This window comes from Nerophis ophidion, linkage group LG15, assembly GCF_033978795.1.
Source record: "Nerophis ophidion isolate RoL-2023_Sa linkage group LG15, RoL_Noph_v1.0, whole genome shotgun sequence".
In the NCBI taxonomy this organism is placed as follows: Eukaryota; Metazoa; Chordata; class Actinopteri; order Syngnathiformes; family Syngnathidae; genus Nerophis; species Nerophis ophidion.
In genome coordinates this window covers 50,031,373-50,052,150 of record NC_084625.1, presented here as the reverse complement: position 1 = coordinate 50,052,150, position 20,778 = coordinate 50,031,373, and the positions used below count along the sequence as shown (strand labels likewise).

General features: G+C 44.4%; 1 protein-coding gene across 1 annotated transcript in view; it reads right to left on the bottom strand.

The window, feature by feature from the left end:
* The window catches only part of jcada (junctional cadherin 5 associated a), a 102,592-nt gene that overhangs the window by 80,737 nt on the left and 1,077 nt on the right, over positions 1-20,778 (bottom strand). The gene's annotated exons all lie outside the window — the stretch shown is intronic.

Below are 20,778 nucleotides of genomic sequence, written 5' to 3'. Positions count from 1 at the left end.
TCGTAGTGGTTTGTGCAGCCCTTTGAGACACTAGTGATTTAGGGCTATATAAGTAAACATTGATTGATTGATTGATTGATATACTAGGGGATGCACCGAAATGAAAATTTGTGGCCGAAGCCGAATAAAATTTAAACGCTTGGCCGAATACCGAATAATGAATGCAGTTTTTCACAATTTTTTTAATATTGCATAAGTAGCCTAGAATAAATATTTAGACATGTTTTTGTCACACCTATGGATCTTGTTTTGTCATGTTCCATCCATCCATCCATCCATTTTCTACCGCTTATTCCCTTTCGGGGTCGCGGGGGTCGCTGGCGCCTATCTCAGCTACAATCGGGCGGAAGGCGGGGTACACCCTGGACAAGTCGCCACCTCATCGCAGGGCCAACACAGATAGACAGACAACATTCACACACTAGGGCCAATTTAGTGTTGCCAATCAACCTATCCCCAGGTGCATGTCTTTGGAAGTGGGAGGAAGCCGGAGTTTTTGTTTTTGGACTCTTGTTTCCCGTTTTACACTTCCTGGTTTGGTTTTTCCACAGTAACCCATTAGTTTCCACCTGGTCTCCAAGTCACGCCCAGCCCTCAGTCCCACACCTGTTTCTAATCATCATAGCTGCTATTTATATCATTCTGTTTCCGTCCTCGTCCTGGGGAACTTTGCTATTTGCATTCTGCTTCATGCCTTCACGCACCCTCAATTACCTTGCAATGTCATTGTGTAAATAAAGAACTTGAATCAGATTTTAGTTGGCACCAGAAGTTGTAGACTAGCATCATCATTTGACATCTCACAGCAGGACAGTCTTTAATGGACACCTACTCTTTATGTCTAAAACATGTCTGCTAGTAGTTAACGTCATCATCTTAACCTGCACACACATTCAGACTAAAATTACTATAATTGGTCATTAAAAGATAAGTGTGATGAGGCCCTTGTCACAGTTCTATTCAGACTCATGTTAGTAGAAGTAGTCAATGAAACATGAGTGTGATGTCACAGTTCTATTCAGACTCATGTTAGTAGAAGTAGTCAATGAAACATGACTGTGATGTCACAGTAAGTTTTTTTTTGTGTTAGTTATCCATAGTTTTGCCACAGTGCAAGTTTAAGTTAGTTCATTGTCTTTCATGCCATCGAGCAGTTGCTTTGTTTTCCTGATTGTATTTTTGTGGCCAAGTTTTATACCTCTTTGTCAGCGCCCTTGGTTTGTTTATTTTTGTATTTAGAATCCCAATAAAACATCATGTACCTTAATTCGCGCCTGGCTCGTCCCATATACCCTCTGCGTCGAAGGAGCATACTCAATCCTAGCCCAAGCCTGACAGTTTTTCAAATAAAGTAATTTTTTTATTGAATATTGACATTTTTTTAATATTCCAGTAGCCTTTGCTTTTCAAAAAAAGCGCAAAGTTTTTCATTTATTTTAGGCCTTCAAACAAAACATGCATTCCAAAAAAAAATAAAGTGCATTAAAGTGGATAAACCCACAACAAACGAATTATTGTCCTTTTTGGCAAAAGTCTGCTTAGCCACAGTAGAACACAGCAGCGAGAGTCCCGTTCACAGCGGAGCCAGCAGGAAACCATCCCAAGCGGAGGCGGATCAGCAGCGCAGAGATGTCCCCAGCCGATACACAGGCGAGCAGTACATGGCCACCGGATCGGATCGGACTCTCTCCACAAAGGAGAGTGGGACATAGAAGAAAAGGAAAAGAAGCGGCAGATCAACTGGTCTAAAAAGGGAGTCTATTTAAAGGCTAGAGTATACAAATGAGTTTTAAGGTGAGACTTAAATGCTTCTACTGAGGTGGCATCTCGAACTGTTACCGGGAGGACATTCCAGAGTACTGGAGCCCGAAATGAAAAAGCTCTACAGCCCGCAGACTTTTTTTGGGCTTTGGGAATCACTAATAAGCCGGAGTCCTTTGAACGCAGATTTCTTGCCGGGACATATGGTACAATACAATCGGCAAGATAGGATGGAGCTAGACCGTGTAGTATTTTATAAGTAAGTAGTAAAACCTTATAGTCACATCTTAAGTGCACAGGAAGCCAGTGCAGGATCCGCTTTGGACTGGACTCTCGCGACTGTGTTGGATCCATTATGGATTGAACTTTCACAGTATAGACCCGCTCGACATCCATTGCTTTCCTCCTCTCCAAGGTTCTCATAGTCATTATTGTCACCGATGTCCCACTGGGTGTGAGTTTTCCTTGCCCTTATGTGGGCCTACCGAGGATGTCGTGGTGGTTTGTGCAGCCCTTTGAGACACTAGTGATTTAGGGCTATATAAGTAAACATTGATTGATTGATTGATTGATATGCTAATAATGTAAACAAAAGGCTCAAGTAAATCTCAATTAAGTGTGTGCTTGTAACCTCTAACACCAGGGGTGGACATTACGTCGATCGCGATCGACTGGTCCATCTCGGAGGGTGTGTCAGTCGATCTCAAGCCAGGCATTAAAAAATGTACATAAAAATGAGCAATCATCAATCATACCAAGACTTCACTTTCGTCAGTTGTTTGACATTCTCGGCACCCGAGGATCTTGTGAGATGACGCTGGCTGCTGCGAGCTCATATTTAAGAAAAAAAATCACTAACAGGGCGCACGCAGAGAAACACATTTTATTTCTAGAGACTCCGTACCAACTGTCAAAACTCTAAAGACCGACTGCACAGTTCCTGTCTTCACCATAAAAGACCTGTTTCATCCTGCCTGTGCTAACAAAATAAGAGTCTCAGAAAGCTAGCGTGCACATGCTAGCAAGCGACGGAGTTTGATGCCAATGTATGTCTCCCCCGCCCTCAGCGACCGCTTTCTCACTTGCTTGCCCACCCGCACACTCACTGACGTCACTCACCTGCTGCCAGACATTAAAGTGCCACACACACATATGCTACTCTCATAACAAAGTGTTTAAAAACGAGTATGCAAGTTGGACAAATGAGATGCCAAATCCAACCACTTTCATGTGGTATTGGACAGAAAGGAGGACTTTTTTTCCTCCATTTGAAAATGCGGACGTTATCAGCACCACTGTCTAATTCCAATCAATGCAAGTCATCAGAATCAGGTAATACACCAATCATTAAACACCATTAACTTGTTAACAAAAATGTCTCTTTCATAAATAAATAAATATAAATTATAAATAGGAATGAGGTAGATCTCCTCGACTTGGTCAATTGAAAAGTAGCTCACCTGCAGAAAAAGTGCGAGCGCCCCTGTCTTACACTTATACAGGTAGCCTACACAACAGGCTAACAATGTAAACAGAAGGCTTAAGTAAATCTCAATTAAGTGTGTGCTTGTAACCTCATACACTTATACAGGTAGCCTACACAACAGGCTAATAATGTAAACAGAGGCCCCAGTAAATCTCAATTAAGTGTGTGCTTGTAACCTCATACACTTATACAGGTAGCCTACACAACAGGCTAATAATGTAAACAGAAGGCTCAAGTAAATCTCAATTAAGTGTGTGCTTGTAACCTCATACACTTATACAGGTAGCCTACACAACAGGCTAATAATGTAAACAGAGGCCCCACTAAATCTCAATTAAGTGTGTGCTCGTAACCTCATACACTTATACAGGTAGCCTACACAACAGGCTAATAATGTAAACAGACGCCCCACTAAATCTCAATAGGTGTGTGCTTGTAACCTCATACACTTATACAGGTAGCCTACACAACAGGCTAATAATGTAAACCGAGGCCCCACTAAATCTCAATTAAGTGTGTGCTTGTAACCTCATACACTTATACAGGTAGCCTACACAACAGGCTAATAATGTAAACAGAAGGCTCAAGTAAATCTCAATTAAGTGTGTGCTCGTAACCTCATACACTTATACAGGTAGCCTACACAACAGGCTAATAATGTAAACAGAAGGCCCCACTAAATCTCAATTAAGTGTGTGCTCGTAACCTCATACACTTATACAGGTAGCCTACACAACAGGCTAATAATGTAAACAGACGCCCCACTAAATCTCAATTAAGTGTGTGCTTGTAACCTCATACACTTATACAGGTAGCCTACACAACAGGCTAATAATGTAAACAGAAGGCTCAAGTAAATCTCAATTAAGTGTGTGCTCGTAACCTCATACACTTATACAGGTAGCCTACACAACAGGCTAATAATGTAAACAGAAGGCTCAAGTAAATCTCAATTAAGTGTGTGCTTGTAACCTCATACACTTATACAGGTAGCCTACACAACAGGCTAATAATGTAAACCGAGGCCCCAGTAAATCTCAATAAGTGTGTGCTTGTAACCTCATACACTTATACAGGTAGCCTACACAACAGGCTAATAATGTAAACAGAGGCCCCACTAAATCTCAATAAAGTGTGTGCTTGTAACCTCATACACTTATACAGGTAGCCTACACAACAGGCTAATAATGTAAACAGAGGCCCCACTAAATCTCAATTAAGTGTGTGCTTGTAACCTCATACACTTATACAGGTAGCCTACACAACAGGCTAATAATGTAAACAGAAGCCCCAGTAAATCTCAATTAAGTGTGTGCTTGTAACCTCATACACTTATACAGGTACACAACATATCCCAACGTCACCGCACGTTGGTCGATTGCGTCACCGCGTCAAAAACTGCGTCACACGCCACTATTCGGCCTTGTTTTTAACTCATTCCACCGAAGGCGGCTTTTTTTTGCCATATTCGGCCGAATATATTCGGTTACCGATTAATCGGTGCATCCCTAATATATACCATGGGTGTCAAACTCTGGCCCGCCGTGTATTTTAAGTTGGCCCTTGAGGCAATATCAATTTAGTATTAGAGCTGGCCCGCCGGTGTTATACAGATAGATAGATAGATAGATAGATAGATAGATAGATAGATAGATAGATAGATAGATAGATAGATAGATAGATAGATAGATAGATAGATAGATAGATAGATAGATAGATAGATAGATAGATAGATAGATAGATAGATAGATAGTACTTTATCGATTCCTTCAGGAGAGTTCCTTCGGGAAAATTAAAATTCCAGCAGCAGTGTACAGAGTTGAGATCAATTTAAATAAAAGTAAAAAGGAAATAATGGCGGTTTAAATGGAAACAAAATAGAGAAATATTACAATAAGAATAAAAACTAAAAAGCAACAATGGGAATAAAAATATAACAGTAAAATAAGAATATAACAAGACAAAGTAGGCAGTAGTGACCATGTTATGAAAACGTATTGCACTGTTATTGTTTTGCATCCCCTGTCATCCTAGTACCCCCCCTGGCCCCCGTCCCAGAGAGGTTTTGTACAGTCTAATGGCGTGTGGGACAAAGGAGTTCTTGAGTCTATTAGTCCTGCACTTGGAATGAAGCAATCTAGAACTGAACAGGCTCCTCTGGCTACTGATAACTGTATGCAGAGGGTGACTGGCATCATCCAGGATGCTCACTAGTTTGTCCACAGTCCTCTTCTCTGCCACAGTCACCAGTGAGTCCAGTTTCATTCCCATTGTAGAACCGGCCCGCCTGATCAGTTTCTCAAGTCTGGAGCTGTCCTTCTTAGTTATACTGCCCCCCCCCAGCACACTACCATGTAGAACAGAACACTGGCAACCACAGACTGGAGTTTTTTGCAGATGTTGAAGGAGTGCAGTCTCCTGAGGAAGTACAGCCTGCTCTGTCCTTTCTCGTACTGGTGGTCCGTGTTAACAGTCCAGTCCAGCTTATTGTCCACCCAAACCCCGAGGTACTTGAATGAGTCCACGGTCTGTACCTCAACTCCCTCGATCACAATAGGTTGTGACCGTTGAGTCGACCTCCCAAAGTCAATGACCAGCTCCTTGGTCTTTGATGGATTGAACTACAAGAGGGTTTGTGTGGAACTGGACAACAAAGTCCCTCACCAGATTCCGAAACCCCTCCTCTCTGCCATCCCTGATGCACCCGACGATGGCTGTGTCATCCGCGTACTTCTGGATGTGACACAGCTCTGACTTGTAGCAGAAGTCAAAGGTGTACACGCGAATACTCATACTTGCCAACCCCTCCCTAATTTTCCCGGTAGACTCCCGAAGTTCAGTGCCCTTCCCGGAAATCTCCCGGGGCAACCATTCTCCCGAATTTCTACCGATTTCCACCTGGACAACTATATTGGGGGTGTGCATTTAAGGCACTGCCTTTAGCGTTCTCTACAACCTGTCGTCACGTCCGCTTTTCCTCCACAGCTCTTCACATAATATTTGTGGCTTTTACACACACACACACACACACACACACGCACAAATGAATGCAAGGCATACTTGGTCAACAGCCATACAGGTCACACTGAATGCCGAGGCCAACATTTCCACATCAACACCGTACGAAAAAAATAGTCAACAACAAAAGGAGATAATGTCCGCAGGAACCTACCACATAGTGGAGGACATACACTATTTAATAACGTGTGGAGTTCCCCAGGGTTCGGTCCTTGGCCCTGAACTCTTCAGCATCTACATGCTGCCGCTAGGTGACATCATACGCAAATACGGTGTTAGCTTTCACTGCTATGCTGATGACCCCCAACACTATCTACATGCCCCTAAAGCTGACCAACACGCCGGACTGTAGTCAGCTGGAGGCGTGTTTTAATGAAATTAAATTATTGTACCATATGTCCCGGCAAGAAATCTGCGTTCAAAGGACTCCGGCTTATTAGTGATTCCCAAAGCCCAAAAAAAGTCTGCGGGCTTTAGAGCTTTTTCCGTTCGGGCTCCAGTACTCTGGAATGCCCTCCCGGTAACAGTTCGAGATGCTACCTCAGTAGAAGCGTTTAAGTCTCAACTTAAAACTCATTTGTATACTCTAGCCTTTAAATAGACCTCCTTTTCAGACCAGTTGATCTGCCGCTTCTTTTCTTTTTCTAATCTGTCCCCCCCTCCTTTGTGGAGGGGGTCCAGTCCGATGACCATGGATGAAGTACTGGCTGTTCAGAGTCGGGACCCAGGATGGACCGCTCGCCTGTGTATCGGTTGGCGACATCTCTACGCTGCTGATCCGCCTCCGCTTGGGATGGTTTCCTGTGGACGGGACTCTCGCTGCTGTCTTGGATCCGCTTTGAATTGAACTCTCGCGGCTGTGTTGGAGCCACTATGGATTGAACTTTCACAGTATCGTGTTAGACCCGCTCGACATCCATTGCTTTCGGTCCCCTAGAGGCGGGGGGGTTGCCCACATTTGAGGTCCTCTCCAAGGTTCTCATAGTCATCATTGTCACTGGCGTCCCACTGGATGTGAGTTCACCTTGCCCACTGGGTGTGAGTTTTCCTTGCCCTTATAAATAATAAAATAAATGGGTTGTACTTGTATAGCGCTTTTCTACCTTCAAGGTACTCAAAGCGCTTTGACACTACTTCCACATTTACCCATTCACACACACATTCACACACTGATGGAGGGAGCTGCCATGCAAGGCGCCAACCAGCACCCATCAGGAGCAAGGGTGAAGTGTCTTGCTCAGGACACAACGGACGTGACGAGGTTGGTACTAGGTGGGATTTGAACAGGGGCCCCTCGGGTTGCGCACGGCCACTCTCCCACTGCGCCACGCTGTCCCAAAGTAGAAAGATGGAGGTGGGAAGCCTTTAGCCCCTAGCGACACAAACACACGGTGCCTCCCCGTTCAAAACTCCCGGAGGTGAAGCTCCACCATGGATCAGAGCGGTCAAGCGAACATGTCAACCGGCAGTTTTCGGTGAGAAAATTGTGGTAACAGGTCGGCCCCCACCGGAGATCAGCGGAGCCAGCGTCCTCCTGCAGCTGCCGTGACTTCCCTCAGAGACTCTGGCGCCAACACAACGGTGGCCGCACCCCTCCGACCCTCAGGAACCACTCAACTCACCAAAACACCAGCAACACAACAGGCACAAAGGGATTTCCCAGAATTATCCCAGTGAAGGTGTCTAAAAACAACCGAATCACTCCCACCGCAATCGCCTCTTTTTTTTCTTCTTTTTTCTAGTCCTTCACTCTAAATTTCCTCATCCACGAATCTTTCATCCTCGCTCAAACTTATGTGGGTTTTTCCGAGGATGCCGTAGTCGTAGTGGTTTGTACAGCCCTTTGAGACATTTGTGATTTAGGGCTATATAAATAAACATTGATTGATTGATTGATAACTTCCTATTATAGACCTCATTTATATTTGACACATTGAAATATCTTATGTGACATCATGCACAAAAGTGCACTTTATTTGTTTTAAACTATTGTAGTGCACTTTAATTTAGTGTTGTTTTGCGACATCACTAATAGCTTGTTTTAGAATGACGGACATTCTTGCACTTTCTGTTTTGGAAATGACATGAATGTTTGTGCCACTGCTTAACTGTTTAATAAATACACTTTTAGTTGTGATTTCCCTCTCTGCATGAAAGTTTAAAAGTAGCATATATTAACGCAGTATGTAGAAGAGTGTTTAATGTAGACACGTAGAATTATAAAACTGCTGTGGTTATATGTATCAAGTGTTCATTCAAGGCTAGGGCAAAATATCGAGATATATATATTGTCAAACTTTCTGTTCAAATTAGTTCCCGGCGGGAGGACAAAAGCTGTCTTTGATCTTACCCGTCAAAAGGCTTGTAAAACTCCACTGTGTAGGATGGGAAGCGACAAGAAAGTGTCGTTTTCTTTGAGCGAATGTAATCCGCAGGAAGATTTTGTCTTGACCCGAGAACTACAAAGCAGAGAGGAAGCAGGACCTGACCACCTGGCAGAATATCCAGATATATATAGTGTATCGTGACATGACCTAAAAAAATCGAGATATTAAATAAAGGCCATATCGCCCACTCGCAAAAGTTCGACTCACTTTCGAGCTGTGAAGGTTTCCTTCCAAAAAAATAACGCTGAGCAAACTTTTCTTCCTTCCCTGGAAGGAATTAATGAGCTGCTTCCTTCTTATTACCCCCCCCCCCCCCCTCTTCCCCAATCACACCACACCTCACCCCCTGAGGGGCATCCAGCACAACCCTCACACGCCAGCTCCGTATCAGGGATGTGTGAAAGACCCAGCTTATAACGCACATACGCACTACCCCACCCCCCCCCCCCCCCCATCCCTTTTTTAGCTTTTAGCTAGTCTTAGAAAACATTTGCTGACATTTACTAACTAGCTGCTAATGCGCGCTCACTGAGCTATGAAAGGTCAAAAACCATTAGACATTGCTCTGGGGCAACACCATAAATACTATATAAACAACACTACTGAAAATAATAATCAGGCCTGAGGCTGTTTGGCAGACATTTGCGAGGACATGACGATCACTACTCGTTTCTGGCCCTTGGTTTAATTTCTTGTCCAGAACTTTTATTTTTCTTCCGTTGCCTGTCTGAGCGCTGGCTTTCTTTCTCACCTGTCCCTAGATTGCCAAACAGGACACACCTGTTACTGATTGCCAATCATCTGGACGTGGCTGGATCGTTGTGCTTTGTACAAACCCCAAAACCAGTACTCTGGAATGCCCTCCCGGTAACAGTTCGAGATGCCACCACAGTAGAAGCATTTAAGTCTCACCTTAAAACTCATTTGTATACTCTAGCCTTTAAATAGACTCCCTTTTTAGACCAGTTGATCTGCCGTTTCTTTTCTTTTTCTCCTATGTCCCACTCTCCCTTGTGGAGGGGGTCCGGTCCGATCCGGTGGCCATGTACTGCTTGCCTGTGTATCGGCTGGGGACATCTCTGCGCTGCTGATCCGCCTCCGCTTGGGATGGTTTCCTGCTGGCTCCGCTGTGAACGGGACTCTCGCTGCTGTGTTGGATCCGCTTTGGACTGGACTCTCGCGACTGTGTTGGATCCATTATGGATTGAACTTTCACAGTATCATGTTAGACCCGCTCGACATCCATTGCTTTCCTCCTCTCCAAGGTTCTCATAGTCATCATTGTCACAGACGTCCCACTGGGTGTGAGTTTTCCTTGCCCTTATGTGGGCCTACCGAGGATGTCGTAGTGGTTTGTGCAGCCCTTTGAGACACTAGTGATTTAGGGCTGTATAAGTAAACATTGATTGATTGATTGATTGATTGATTGATTGAAGTTGGCACTTTGTGTAATTCGTAAATAAAAAACAGAATGTAATTATTTGCAAATTCTTTTCAACTTATATTCAATTGAATAGACTGCAAAGACAAGATGTTTAATGTTCCAACTGAGAACTGTAATTATTTGTTTAACTGTAGTTACTGACAGTGGTTTTCTGAACTATCCTGAGCCCATGTGGTTATATCCCTTACACAACGATGTTGCTTTTTGATGCAGTTCCGCCTGAGAACACTTTTCCACATTGCACCAGTCCATCTCAGAAGAGCTCGGGCCTGGCGAAGCCGGCGACGTTTCTGGGTGTTGTTGATAAATGGCTTTCGCGTTGCGTAGTAGAGATTTGACCTGCACTACAGTGGTTTTCTGAAGTGTTCCTGAGCCCATGTGGTGATATCCTTTACACACCGGTGTCGGTTTTTGACGCAGTACCGCCTGAGGGACCAAAAGGTCCGTAATATCATCGCTTGCAGTGATTTCTCCATATTCTCTGAACCTTTTGATGATATTACGGATCACAGGTGGCGAAATCCCTAAAGTCCTTGCATTAGCTGGTTGAGAAATGTTGTTCTTAAACTGTATTTGTTGACAAAGTGGTGACCCTTTCCCCGTTCTTGTTTGTGAATGACTGATCATTTCATGGAAGCTGCTTTTATACCTGTGGCAGCACGGCGAAGGTCCTGAGAAGTCCTGGGTTCAATCCCAGGCTCGGGATCTTTCTGTCTGGAGTTTGCATGTTCTCCCCGTGACTGTGTGGGTTCCCACCGGGTACTGCAGCTTCCTGCCACTGCCAAAAACATGCACCTGGGAATAGGTTTGCTGTACTCCCTCTACACCCATGACTGTAGTCCAGCCCACTCGGAGAACACCATCATCAAGTTCGCCGATGACACAACGGTAGTTAGTCCCATTACAGGGGGGGTGGGGGGGTGAGTCTGCATACAGAGATGAGGTCCTGAAACTATCAGCGAGGTGTTCAGTGAATAATTGGGCACTGAACACCACAAAAACCAAGGAACTCATCTTTGACTTCAGGAAGAACATTGCAGACCCCGCCCCCCTCTACATCAACGGCGAGGAGGTGGAGAGAGTCAGCTCCTTCAAGTTCCTCGGCACCCTCATATCTGCTGACCTGTCCTGGACCCAAAATACAACTGCGGTCATCCGGAAGCCCCAGCGGAGACTCCATTTCCTGAGGGTGCTGAGGAAGAACAGACCGGAGAGGCAGCTGATGGTGACCTTCTATCGCTCGGCTGTCGAGAGCCTGCTGTCGTACTGCATAACAGTGTGGTACGCCAGCTGCACTGAAGCAGACAAACAGGCGATTCAGAGGGTCATAAAGTCGGCACAAAAAATCATCGGCTGTCCCCTGCCCTCCCTGAAGGACTTACACAACTCCTGTTGCCTCAACAGAGCAAAAAACATGACCAAGGACAGCACACACCCTGGCTTCCACCTGTTCGACTTGCTATCATCAGGCAGGCGCTACAGGTGCATCAGAGCCAGAACAAACAGGCTCAGAGACAGCTTCTTTCCCAAAACTGTCACCATGTTGAACTCTAACTTATAATATAAGTTATTATTATATACAATATAATGCCCTAATACCCTTCGAGTGCAATACGTCCGTCACTGATTGTTATTTATTACTTCGGTACTCCTGTCTTGCTCTGTATATTGTACAGTATTTTGTACTTCTATAGTGTTTTGTATATTGTACAGAATTGCTTATTATTTTTATTGGATAGTAGTCTGTTTATTTCAATTGTCAGTTTTTCCTTTATTTCACCCTATATTTGTTCCCACTACCGCACCTTAAGTTGGAGTCTTTAATCTCGTTATATGCAAATATAATGACGATAAAGTTCATTCTAGGTTGATTGGCAACACCAAATTGGCCCTAGTGTGTGAATGTGAGTGTTGTCTATCTGTGTTGGCCCTGCGATGAGGTGGCGACTTGTCCGGGGGTGTACCCAGCCTTCCGCCTGAATGTAGATGAGATAGGATCCAGCACCCCCCGCGACCCCGAACGGGACAAGCGGTAGAAAATGGGATGGTTAGTTGCTTTCATACCCAATCATGGCACCGACCTGTTCCCAATTAGCCTGTTCACCTGTTCCAAATAAGTGTTTGATGAGCGTTCCTCAACTTTCTCAGTCTTTTGCAGGCATCACATTCCAAATGAGCGAATATTTGCAAAAAAATAACAAATATTTCCATTTCCAATATCTTGTCTTTGCAGTACATTCAATAGGTTGGAAATATTTACCATTTACACAACATGCCAACTTCAAAGGTTTTGGGTTTTGTACATCCAAGCTTATTCCCTTTCGGGGTCGCTGGCGCCTATCTCAGCTACAATCGGGCGGAAGGCGGGGTACACCCTGGACAAGTCGCCACCGCACCGCAGGGCCAACACAGAAAGACAGACAACATTCACACTCACATTCACACACTAGGGACCATTTAGTGTTTCCAATCAACCTATCCCCAGGTGCAGGGAATAAGCGGTAGGAAATGGATGGACATCCAAGCTTGTGCTGTACGTAAAAATATGCACACGCCGGAGTTAAACATCTTGCCCGTGTAATGCACCGTCTGGAGGTCCCGGACAAATTCTGAAATTGAAACCATTAAGCACTTGCAACAACAGTAACATGATTTAACGTCCGAGTAGAGAGCCAGGCGGAGGTCCATCACCCTGACAGGGGATTGGCTATTAAATGCAACCACGCTGTAAAACACATTGTAAATTAGAGACGGTTCCATATTTGGGTTCGCGGCACCACGTCAGCGGGAAGGTCACCAGTGTCAGCGTGCAAAGTGACAAAACGCGAAGCATCAAAGCGACCATTTGTCAACAGCAAAGCTCCGTTTCTCCCATTTGGCGCTCCTGGGAATGCTGCACACCGTCTTGTGCTGCGTGCCAAACCCCCTTCGACGTCAGACTGTTTTCATTTGAATTGCAGCCGAGTTCAAACGCATTGCACTACCAAACTAATGAGTGGTGTCCTTGCTTCGGTTCGGCGTGAAGATGACCCAGCATGCCGGGATTGATGGCGCGGTATTAGGACTCTAGCCTGTCACCCACCCACTGTGGGTGAAACATCACTTGGGACAGGGGCGATGCAATTAAGACAACTTCCATAGCAATATCTTTACAGGGAGGCGATAATTTGCACTATTGTACAAACCCCGTTTCCATATGAGTTGGGAAATTGTGTTTGATGTAAATACAAACGGAATACAACGATATGCAAATCATTTTCAACCCATATTTAATTGAATTGCGGGCTATAGAGCGTTTTCCGTTCGGGCTCCAGTACTCTGGAATGCCCTCCCGGTAACAGTTCGAGATGCTACCTCAGTAGAAGCATTTAAGTCTCACCTTAAAACTCATCTGTATACTCTAGCCTTTAAATAGACCTCCTTTTTAGACCAGTTGATCTGCCGCTTCTTTTCTTTCTCCTATGTCCCCCCCTCCCTTGTGGAGGGGGTCCGGTTCGATGACCATGGATGAAGTACTGGCTGTCCAGAGTCGAGACCCAGGATGGACCGCTCGCCTGTATCGGTTGGGGACATCTCTACGCTGCTGATCCACTTGAGATGGTTTCCTGTGGACGGGACTCTCGCTGCTGTCTTGGATCCGCTTGAACTGAACTCTCGCGGCTGTGTTGGGGCCACTATGGATTGAACTTTCACCCGCTCGACATCCATTGCTTTCGGTCCCCTAGAGAGGGGGGGTTGCCCACATCTGAGGTCCTCTCCAAGGTTTCTCATAGTCAGCATTGTCACTGGCGTCCCACTGGATGTGAATTCTCCCTGCCCACTGGGTGTGAGTTTTCCTTGCCCTTTTGTGGGTTCTTCCGAGGATGTTGTAGTCGTAATGATTTGTGCAGTCCTTTGAGACATTTGTGATTTGGGGCTATATAAATAAACATTGATTGATTGATTGATTGAATATGCTACAAAGACAACATATTTGACGTTCAAAGATAGAACTTTTTTTTGTGAGCAAATAATCATTAACTTTAGAATTTGATGCCAGCAACAAGTGACCAAAAAGGTTGGGAAAGGTGGCAATAAATACTGATAAAGTTGGGGAATGCTCATCAAACACTTATATGGAACATCCCACAGGTGTGCAGGCTAATTGGGAACAGGTGGGTGCCATGATTGGGTATAAAAACAGCTTCCCCAAAAAATGCTCAGTCTTTCACAAGAAAGGATGGGGCGAGGTACACCCCTTTGTCCACAACCGTTTAAGAACATTTCTCAAAGTGCAATTGCAAGAAATTTAGGGATTTCAACATCTACGCTCCATATCATCAAAAGGTTCGGAGAATCTGGAGAAGTCACTCCACGTAAGCGGCATGGCCGGAAACCAACATTGAATGACGGTGATCTTCAATCCCTCAGACGGCACTGTATCAAAAACCGAGATCAATCTCTAAAGTATATCTCCACATGGGCTCAGGAACACTTCAGAAAACCACTGTGCAGATAAAAAGGTATCTAATTCTTAAAACAAAAATAAACAAAAGGAATTGAAGCTTAGGGTGTCAAGCGATGATAAGCGGTGCGTCATAGGAGAAGCCGGAGGCTGTCATGATTTTAGGGATGTAGATGAACGAGGTAGCAGCGTAAAGTAAAAAGGGGTATTTATTGATGAAACGAGCAAAAACAAGAGGCTAGAGCAGAAGGGAGGTGCTCTAACCGGCCAAACTATGACAGACATAAAACAAAAAGCTGGAACGCAGCAAAAAAAAAAAAACACTCACTATGAAATGTGGAGCAGACGGCGTCCACAAAGTAGGAGCGTACTAGAGCGCGGCATCAAAAAGATATTCGTCACCAGACAACTGCAGCATCAGCAAACAATGTCCCGACAACTAAGGTAGAAAAAGGATCAACTTAAATAGCCCAGAAATGCGCTGGGACAAAAGTGAAGCAGCCACGGGAAAAACACAGACAAAACCGGAAGAGCCACCAAAATAAAAGCACAGGACAGGAACTAACACAAAACACCGGCGAACACTAACAAAACTCAACATAAAAGGCACAGCCTGGGGTAACCAGCCGTGACATAGGGATGGCTATGGAAAACGAAACTAAAACTGAACTGGCTGCAAAGTAAACCAAAACATAATGCTGGACGACAGCAAAGACTTACAGCGCGTGGAGCCCAGACAGCGTCCACAAACTACACCCGTACACGACAATGCAATCAACAATGTCCACCCTAAGAAGGATAGCAACAACAGAAGGGAAGTGCTCTAACCAGCCAGACTATGACAGACATAAAAAAAAAATCTCTAACGCAGCAAAAAACACTCACTATGAAATGTGGAGCAGACGGCGTCCACAAAGTAGGTGCATTATAGAGCGCAGCATGAAAAAGATCATCTGTCGTCACCAGAAAACCACAGCATCAACAATGTCCCGACAACCATGGTAGAAAAAGGATCAACTTAATTAGTCCAGAAATGCGCTGGGACAAAAGTGAAGCAGCCACGGGAAAAACACAGACAAAACCGGAAGAGCCACCAAAATAAAAGCACAGGACAGGAACTAACACAAAACACCGGCGAACACTAACAAAACTCAACATAAAAGGCACAGCCTGGGGTAACCAGCCGTGACATAGGGATGGCTATGGAAAACGAAACTAAAACTGAACTGGCTGCAAAGTAAACCAAAACATAATGCTGGACGACAGCAAAGACTTACAGCGCGTGGAGCCCAGACAGCGTCCACAAACTACACCCGTACACGACAATGCAATCAACAATGTCCACCCTAAGAAGGATAGCAACAACAGAAGGGAAGTGCTCTAACCAGCCAGACTATGACAGACATAAAAAAAAAATCTCTAACGCAGCAAAAAACACTCACTATGAAATGTGGAGCAGACGGCGTCCACAAAGTAGGTGCATTATAGAGCGCAGCATGAAAAAGATCATCTGTCGTCACCAGAAAACCACAGCATCAACAATGTCCCGACAACCATGGTAGAAAAAGGATCAACTTAATTAGTCCAGAAATGCGCTGGGACAAAAGTGAAGCAGCCACGGGAAAAACACAGACAAAACCGGAAGATCCACCAAAATAAAAGCACACGACAGAAACTTACACAAAACACCGGAGAACACTAACAAAACCCAACGTAAAGGTGGCTATGGAAAACGAAACTAAAACTGAACTGGCTGCACAGTAAACAAAAACAGAATGCTGGAAGACAGCAAAGACTAACAAGCGCGTGGAGCCCAGACAGCGTCCACAAACTACATCCGTACACGACAATGCAATAAACAATTATCCCTAAGAAGGATAGCAACAACAGAAGGGAAGTGCTCTAACCGGCCAGACTATGACAGACATTAAAAAAAATCTGGAACACAGCTAAAAACACTCACTATGAAATGTGGAGCAGACGGTGTCCACAAAGTAGGTGCATTATAGAGCGCGGCATGAAAAAGATCATCTGTCGTCACCAGAAAACCACATCATCAACAATGTCCCGACAACCAAGGTAGAAAACAGATCAACTTAAATAGTCCAGAAATGCGCTGGGACAAAAGTGAAGCAGCCACGGGAAAAACACAGATAAAACCGGAAGAGCCACCAAAATAAAAGCAAAGGACAGGAACTAACACAAAACACCGGAGAACACTAACAAAACCCAACAAAAAGGCACGGCTTGGTGTAACCAGCCGTGACATACAGATGGCTATGGAAAACGAAACTAAAACTGAACTGGCTGCACAGTAAACAAAAACAGAATGCTGGACGACAGCAAAGACTTACAAGCACGTGGAGCCCAGACAGCATCCACAAACTACATCCGTACACGACAATGCAATCAACAATGTCCACCCTAAGAAGAATAGCAACAACAGAAGGGAAGTGCTCTATCCGTCCAGACTATTACAGACATAAAAAAAAATCTGGAACACAGCAAAAAAACACTCACTATGAAATGTGGAGCAGACGGCGTCCACAAAGTAGGTGCATTGGGATGGCTATGGAAAACAAAACTAAAACGGAACTGGCTGCAAAGTAAACAAAAACAGAATGGCGGACGACAGCAAAGACTTACAGCGCCTGGAGCAGACGGCGTCCACAAAGTACGTCCGTACATGACAATCAACAATGTCCACACTAAGAAGGATAGCAACAACTTAAATATTATCAATTGCTAAAACAAAGCAGGTGCGGGGAATAGCGCTCATAGGAAGACATGAAACTGCAATAGGAAAATACCGACAAAACAGGAAACGCCACCAAAATAGGAGCGCAAGACACTACACGGCCTAGTGATTACAATGTCCGCCCTGAGATCAGTAGGTTGTGAGTTCAAACCCCGACCGGGTCATACCAAAGACTGTGAAAATGGGACCCATTGCATCCCTGCTTGGTACTCAAGGGTTGGAATTGGGGGTTAAATCATCAAAAATTATTCCCGGGCGCTGCTGCCCACTGCTCCCCTCACCTCCCAGGGGGTGATCAAGAGTGATGGGTCAAATGCAGAGGACGAATTTCACCACACCTAGCGTGTGTGTGACAATCATTGCTACTTTAACTTTAACTACAAAGTAAACAAAAACAGAATGCTGGACGACAGCAAAGACTTACAGCGCGTGGAGCGTCACCTCAAGATGCGCGGGACCAGGCAAGCAAGACTGCAGGTAGGAGCTGGTTTTAATATATAAAATGATAAAAGAACACGGATACAAAGGCAAAAGAAAGCGCGTGCAACGGACGGGGAGCTAGGCTAACACTACCGCCCAAAAGCTAAGGCGGAACTTAGCAAGCCAAAACAGGTCAAGATCATCGAAACGTGCGTGTTGCATAAAGCAAGTGAAGAACCCTGACTGAACTAAGGGAGGAGGCGGGTATAAATACAGAAACGGTAATCATAAACAGGTGTGCGTAACGGCCAGTGCAGGTGGAACTAATGGGGTAACCATGGAAACAGACTAAACAAGGAAGTGCACGAACTAAAAATTGGAAGAGTCAAACTATAAACATTGTCCAGGGTGTACCCCGCCTTCCGCCCGATCGTAGCTGAACTAAAAATTGGAAGAGTCAAACTATAAACATTGTCCAGGGTGTACGCCGCCTTCCGCCCGATTGTAGCTGAGATAGGCGCCAGCGCCCCCCGCGACCCCAAAAAAAAGGGAATAAGCGGTAGAAAATGGAAAAAATGGAAACTATAAACAAGAAACACAAAAAACTCAAAACCCAAAAACCCTATATGATCCGGGAGCCGGATCATAACAGAGGGAAGTCCAGGGTTTCCCACACATTCATTTATTTGTGGCGGCCCGCCACGAAAGAATTATGGCCGCCACAAACAAGAAATAAAAAAATACAAATAAAATTTTTTTTAAATGAGTTTTTTTTTCGACTTTTGACTCGCTCAACCGCTCATAAAAGCAATGGGACTCTGTCTGTGAATGGAGCTTGTAGTTACATATTATATAAATATGTAAATATTATATAAATATGTACATAAAGTGTTGTAATTATATTCTTGGTCATCGCCGCCCGACCACATCACCACAAATAGATGATAAATTACGGCCGCCACAAATAAAAAAATTAAATAAAATAAAAATAACCCCGACCACACCACCACAAATAGATGATAAATTACGGCCGCCACAAATAAAAAAATTAAATTAAATAAAAATAACCCCGACCACACCACCATAAATAGATGCCTGACCTGTGGGAAACACTGAAGTCTGGGTTTCCCTGCTTAGGCTGCTGCCCCCGCCACCCAACCCGAATAAGCGGAAGAAGATGGATGGATGCATGGACTTTTTACTCTCAACATCAGCTGCTGAGTTACATTTTTTTGTAGGTTTTCTGAAAAGCTCAAAAAAGGTTGAAATACATCCCGGTAAACGTCATTGACAACAACTGCGTAATTGGATGGAGTTTGGCCTCTCCTCCACAGGACCGAGGAGCTAATGCTAACATGCTAGCACCATCAGCAATCTTTAACCTTCAGCTGAGAGAAAAGGAGCAAACAAAGCGCCATTTTTCGCTCCAAGTTAAAAAAACAAAAAAAATGCGTGTTGCATAAAGCAAGTGAAGAACCCTGACTGAACTAAGGGAGGAGGCGGGTATAAATACAGAAACGGTAATCATAAACAGGTGTGCGTAACGGCCAGTGCAGGTGGAACTAATGGGGTAACCATGGAAACAGACTAAACAAGGAAGTGCACAAACTAAGAATTGGAAGAGTCAAACTATAAACATTGTCCAGGGTGTACCCCGCCTTCCGCCCGATTGTAGCTGAGATAGGCGCCAGCGCCCCCCGCCACCCCAAAAAAAAGGGAATATGCGGTAGAAAATGGAAAAAATGGAAACTATAAACAAGAAACACAAAAAACTCAAAACCCTATATGATCCGGGAGCCGGATCATAACAGAGGGAAGTCCAGGGTTTCCCACACATTCATTTATTTGTGGCGGCCCGCCACGAAAGAATTATGGCCGCCACAAATAAAAATTAAAAATAAAAAAATAAATTATAAAAAAAATTGGGGTTTTTTTCGGCTTTTGACTCGCTCGACCGCTCATAAAAGCAATGGGACTCTGTCTGTAAATGGAGCTTGTAGTTACATATTATATAAATATGTAAATATGTATATAAATATGTACATAAAGTGTTGTAATTATAGTCCAACTCCGCGTTCTTCTTGGTCATCGCCACCACAAATAGATGATAAATTACGGCCGCCACAAATAAAAAAATAAAATAAAATAAAAATAACCCCGACCACACCACCACAAATAGATGCCTGACCTGTGGGAAACACTGAAGTCTGGGTTTCCCTGCTTAGGCTGCTGCCCCCGCGACCCAACCCGAATAAGCGGAAGAAGATAGATGGAGGCATGGACTTTTTACTGTCAATATCAGCTGCTTAGTTACATTTTTTTTAGGTTTTCTGAAAAGCTCAAAAAAGGTTGAAATACATCCCGATAAACCTCATTTGACAACAACTGCGTAATTGGATGGAGTTTGGCCTCTCCTCCACAGGACCGAGGAGCTAATGCTAACATGCTAGCACCATCAGCAATCTTTAACCTTCAGCTGAGAGAAAAGGAGCAAACAAAGCGCCATTTTTCGCTCCAAATAAAAAAAAAAATGCGTGTTGCTTAAAGCAGGTGAAGAACCCTGACTGAACTAAGGGAGGAGGCGGGTATGAATACAGAAACGGTAATCATAAACAGGTGTGCGTAACGGCCGGTGCAGGTGGAACTAATGGGGTAACCATGGAAACAGACTAAACAAGGAAGTGCACGAACTAAGAATTGGAAGCGTCAAACTATAAACATTGTCCAAGGTGTACCCCGCCTTCCGCCCAGTTGTAGCTGAGATAGGCGCCAGCGCCCCCCGCCACCCCGAAAAAAAGGGAATAAGCGGTAGAAAATGGAAAAAATTTAAACTATAAACAAGAAACACAAAAAACTCAAAACCCTATATGATCCGGGAGCCGGATCATAACAGAGGGAAGTCCAGGGTTTCCCACACATTCATTTATTTGTGGCGGCCCGCCACGAAAGAATTACTGCCGCCACAAATAAAAATAAAAAAATAAATTATAAAAAAAATTGGGTTTTTTTTCGGCTTTTGACTCGCTCGACCGCTCATAAAAGCAATGGGACTCTGTCTGT